Below are 6,000 nucleotides of genomic sequence, written 5' to 3' on the forward strand. Positions count from 1 at the left end.
TAGACTCTATTGTGTATGCATGTGAAAAGTTTACTTTCCATGCATTGTGCAACACATTTGCGTTTCCCTTTTTGCTTTATTTAATATTTTTCAACTGTCATGGAAGTCAACATGAAACTTAGAACAGATTTTCAACAAGAGAAAAATTATCAGGACTTGATTTAATCTATTGGGTAATGATTAGTGATCGACCGATATTGATTTTTTATAACCGATACCGATTATTTGTATGTTTATGTACCCGATAACCGATATGCAGAACCGATGTTTATTTACTGTTATACTTCTGTTTCTGACAATTATTACAACACAAATGAGCTGAAAAAAACATTTTATTTATAACAATCACTCCCTCCTTGCATACAAAAAAACAAAGCATTATATTTATACACAAATAAATAGAGGGGTCTGAGTCCAAAAAATTTAAGCGCACCGTTACTAAGTGTCTTTGTTTTAAAATAAAAGCTTTGATGAGGTAAAAAAATAAAAACAGGTAAAAAAATAAAGCACAAAAATGATTTTAACATATTGGTGGGGGCGGGAGTGCTATTTAGGAGTGCATAGCTATTTAGTAGTGTAACTTAATACTCCCAGTTAAGCAGAACTAGGTTTTAGTGTAGAAAACAGTCTTTCAGCATTCTGCCCTGTAAGCCTGCTTCCTTCAAAAATTTTATGCAGTGGCCGTGCTTGAGGCTTCCTGATCATCAACCCAGTCAGGTGCTGAGCAATATGAACGAACTTTTTTTCCCGAGACTATATAAAGTTAAACAGCACTTGTCAGTTGGCATTTTATGATCTAGATTCAATCTAACGTTAGATCATGAAATGCCAACTGACAAAGTGCTGTTTGACTATAATTTAATCAACCGCGATCGCGCATGGAGATAATAAATAATTAATTTCCACAAAGCGGTATATGTAGCCTTTGGGCCCTATTTTAACGATCTGAAACGCATGTGTCAAAGCGCGAAGCGCAAGTAACTTTGTGGGCGGGTCTTGGCGCTGTTGCTATTTTCCCGGCGGGATAAATGGCTCTTGCGCCCGGCGCAAATCTAAAATGGGTTGGTCTGAAGTAGCTTCATTATTCATAGGTGTGGTTTGGGCATAACGTGAAATAAACCAATCAGAGCGTCATCCAACATTCCCTTTAAAAGCAGGTGCGCAAGTTCCATTATGGATTGCTTGACGGGTTTTTTTCAGTTTTTAAGTCGATTTTTTTTCCTGGTTCTTGACGGACAAACCAATTTGTCAGATGTCCTCATATACATATATGTCTTGCCACTATTGGGCAAACAGGTCTGATCCTTAATTACTACAATTAGCCTGAATAATTTGTAAGCTAGATTTATGCCTATTTTTTCACATCTTCGTGGCAAACCACAATGATTTCCGTCATCTCATGTGTTATTTTTTTTTAAGTGTTACAATTTATGATTTGCAAAAATAACTGTTGCATCTGTGTAGATTACATGAGCAAAGTGTATGCGCGTTGTGCACGCTATACATTATGGTCAAGCATACGCCCTTAAAATAGCATAATGAACAATGCGCAACGCGCCACTGACTTTAGACTAGTTTTTTTCTGGTCAGTGGCGCAATCGTTTAATGGAACAGCAAAATAGCACCAGGGATTGTTTGCGCGGGAACACGCCTCCTTTTTTGCACTGAACCGCCCAGGGAGCGCAAGTTCATTCACTAGTTTAGCGACGTGCTTCTGTGGAGGGAAAAGCGCGCTTTGCGCGGGTGCAAAATAGGAATGACACATGCGTCGGTGTACAAAGTCAATTGCGCTGGGTGCAAGATAGGGCCCTAAATGTGTATTAGCGAAATAATTGTTATGTAGTAAATGATAATATAATCTAGGGTGTTTAAACAAGATAATCTTGTCAAAAGTTTCATTCAGTGGCATTGCTTGAGGCTTCCTGATCATCAACCCAGTCAGGTGCTGAGCAATATGAACGAACTTTTTTCCCAGAGACTATATAAAGTTAAACAGCACTTGTCAGTTGGCATTTTATGATCTAAATTTAATCTAACGTTAAATCATGAAATGCCAACTGACAAAGTGCTGTTTGACTATAACTTAATCAACCGCGATCGCGCATGGAGATAATAAATAATTAATTTCCACAAAGCGGTAGGCTATATTTATATGTGTATTAGCTAAATAATTGTTATGTAGTAAATGATAATATAATCTAGGGTGTTTAAACAAGATAATCTTGTCAAAAGTTTCATTCAGTGGCCGTGCTTAAGCCTCCAGATCATCCGTCAGTTGCTAAGCAATATGAACAAACTTTCTCTTCTAGACTAATGGTGAGCAAATACAACAGATAGAGAATTAAATTCAACGCTTTTATTTTCAACATGCACTCATTCATATCTGTTTTATTTAATTCATGTAAAGATACGTCTTTATTGGGGCAGGACATGATGAATTACACTACGTGACTCAATGAGTTCGTCTCAATTGTTTAGAAACAAGCTGCATAAATTAACTATATCAGGAATTTATGTCTCAGATCTCATTTGTGCATGTCTGTTATGTTAAATAAAGTTGATTAATTAAAGCAAACCAAGTAGAACATATATTTACCTGTGCACTGAGTTGTTGTTGACTGATCTCCTCAGACGCCCGGGCTGCAATGGCGGAAATCTCAAAACGGCCACAAGATGGCACCGTAAATCGGCGAATCCGATATTACAAAACCGATACCCGATTATGGAAAAATGCTTAAATATCGGGAAAAATATCGGTAAACAGATACATCGGTCGATCACTAATACATACCAAGGCTGAATTTATTTGATAAAAATCAGTAACAAATTGTTAAATATGAATATTGAATATACTTTATTCTTATTTTAAAAATGTTATTTATTTCTGTTATGTCAAAGCACCATTACTCCAGTCTTCAGTTTCACATGATCCTTCAGAAATCATTCTGATAGCTGATTTGCAGTGAAAAAATATGTTCTTATTTTTATCACAGTTTAAAACAGTTGAGCTATTTAATATTTAGCTGGAAAAAGAAATGGCAAGTAAATGTGACATTTTAAAGTGGAAAGATTTTCTTGAAGAAATAGCATTTTCTTGTAAAACATACTCCAATAATCTATTTTTTATTTACAATTTTGAAAATATTTTTTACTGTGTCATTTTTAGGATTTTTTTGATGGAAAGAAAGTTCAAAAGAACATTTATTTGAAAGAGAAATCTTTTTTTTTTTTTATCATTATGTTTAAACTGTTAGTGTCACACACAAACATATGTATTTTAACCAAGTCTTCTTGTGGTTTAACATCCCGTGAGACGTGGGCAGCATTAATTCTTAAAATATAATTTTTTGCCCACACAAAACTATCTTGACAATGACTAAGACAGGCTTTAAGAATTACAGCAAATCATTTTAAATGAAAAACCTCCGGATGCTAGATGAAGTGAAACAGATTGAGTATCAATATCTTGGAGCAACTCATCCAGTATGAGGAGTGATAAAATCATATGGCATTTGAGCTCTGCTTAATGGTTGAGTACATGAACCCCAAAGATCTATATTAAAATCAAGCTTGGGTTTGGATTGCTGCGATGGGGATCTCAGTCAAACACTGTGCTTTTGTTTCCATGCCAGATAAACCCTGTTTTTGTTTCTGCAGATATCATCAGACACGAAAGAAAAGGAAATTATAGCAAGTCATCTCAAAAACAAGAACAATGGCCCCCAAAATATTTCCCTCCTGCACGCTCACATTGTGTTTTCTGATGGTTTAGAGGATGAATGTCCTGAAACAATCCTTGAGGATGAGGGTGTGAAGCAGGCGAGAGGCTCATCAAGACCACAGGGAGTCTAGTGTCCAGAAATCCCTGCAGGGGTCTCAGTTTACCGCGTGTTTTTGTTCAACACTTTCTCGCCCAGTGGGCTGCGGTGGTCTGAGAGGATGTCCTGCATCAATCTAAAAGCTGTCGGCCCAGTTGACCTCATCGCACCACAGGAGAGACAGATCCCAGACCTCTTTATCTGTGGCCATGCTCTGGGTGTTTTGTTCTTGTTGTATCTCTTACTCTTCACATCACTCTACTAAGGGAATGACAGTCACTTGAGGAAAGAGAAAGTGGCAGACAGGAAATTGATAGTCGGGGAATGTATCCAGGCCTGGGTGGACATGAAGTCAACATGATATCAAAATCCACACTATTAACTTTCTTAATACATATGCCTGGTGTTATTGTGCACAAGTGAAACTTTTTAGTGCCAATATATTATTTATTTATTTATTTATGAGCTTGATGTAACTACTTGACATCAATGTAAGATTCACTCGTTCTGATCGCTTCATAGGACCATGAGAACCCTGGTTTATTATTTAAAAAAAAGAAAGAAAGAAAACTGAACTGACTACAAAAAGAAATATGATTTTAGCTTGCATCTTGATTTTGTGTTGTTTTCTTATATTAATGCTACTGTATTACTTAGTATTATTTTTAATTGTTATAAGGTATCTTGTGGCCCTTGGAAGTGTGCTGAGACCCTGGGCCCGGCCCTCTGGTTGAGAACCACTGATGTAAAGGGACAGTTCATGCAAAATAACAATTTAGCAATCATTCACTCACCCTTTTGAGCAGGGGTGTCAAACTCAGAGGGACGAAGCACTGCAGAGTTTTGTTCCAACATTCATACCATGTAGTTTTCAAATAAGCCTGAAGGACTTGATTAATTGGATCAGGTGTGTTTAATTAGGGTTGAATCGAAACTCTGCAGGGCTCAGGTCCTCCAGGAATTGAGTTTGACACCCCTGCTTTAGAGCATTGGTCTCAAACTTAATTCCTGGAGGGCCACAGCTCTGCACAGTTTAATCAAACACACCTGATACAGCTAATCAAGGTCTTCAAGTTTACTAGAAACTTCCAAACAGGTGTGATGTGGAGCTGGTTGGAGCTAAACTCTGCAGAGCTGTGGCCCGCCAGGAATTGAGTTTTAGACCACTGCTTTAAGGCGGGCATACACTGTGTGATTTCGGCAAGGTAACAACTAGTGGTGGGCAGAGCGAGGCTTCATGAAACACTGAAACAGTTGAAGCAAAGTGCCGTATTTGTTTCGAGGCTTCGAAACTTTACCGACACCCGTCTCCACGGTGACACCTAGTGGCCAATTGCCCATGTTATCTGAAACAACTTTGACAACAAGCCATTTAAAAATAAATAAAAATATTTTGTTTTCGTTAATGTGGTGATATTTTAAAATCCTATAATAATATCCTATATAATCCTATATCATAATAATAACTAGGTTATTTTGGTCATGAAAAATGAATAAAACAAATAAATCCACAATGGTCTAATTTTTTTTTTATTCAAAAATATTAATTGCTCTGCTGTGGAAGGGCTTAGCCTACTTCTTTTTTTACTGATAATTTCTCCAGCCTTAGAAAAAATCCTCTCACAAGGGACACTTGTTGCTGGCATGCATAGATATTTTTTAGCAAGGACATACAAATGAGGAAAAATCACAGCTCTCTCTTTCCAGTAACTTAGTGGATCATGGGTTATTGGCAAAAATGCATCTTTTAGGTACTTTTTAACTTCTACTGTGGCATCTGCTGTGGCACTGTGTATCGCCTGGGTTTCATGGATACGACTATCAAAAAGTTCCCATAAACTGTCCTGGGTTTCTGTTGTTGATGTTGTTGTTGATGATGATGATGATGGGCCTGATGTTGACTGTGGCTCTGAATGAAAGTAAAAACAACAATTAGTTACTAAGTCTAAACTGACAGCATATATGAAGTATAAGTCACATAATTATTCAGATGACATAACTCCATAATGTCAGATGAAGAGTGAAACTGCTTTCCAGGAGTTGCTGTGTTTGAACGCATCAGCGAAGCACACTCCAGTGTGATCTGCTTTTCAGCCTCCTGGGCTTTGGCAGGATTTCCAAAACCCACATTTTTGAACCTTGGGTCCAGCAGTGTAGCCAGAGCCAAGGCTCTGAATGACTA

This window comes from Carassius gibelio, chromosome B3 (assembly GCF_023724105.1).
Source record: "Carassius gibelio isolate Cgi1373 ecotype wild population from Czech Republic chromosome B3, carGib1.2-hapl.c, whole genome shotgun sequence".
NCBI classification, from domain to species: Eukaryota; Metazoa; Chordata; class Actinopteri; order Cypriniformes; family Cyprinidae; genus Carassius; species Carassius gibelio.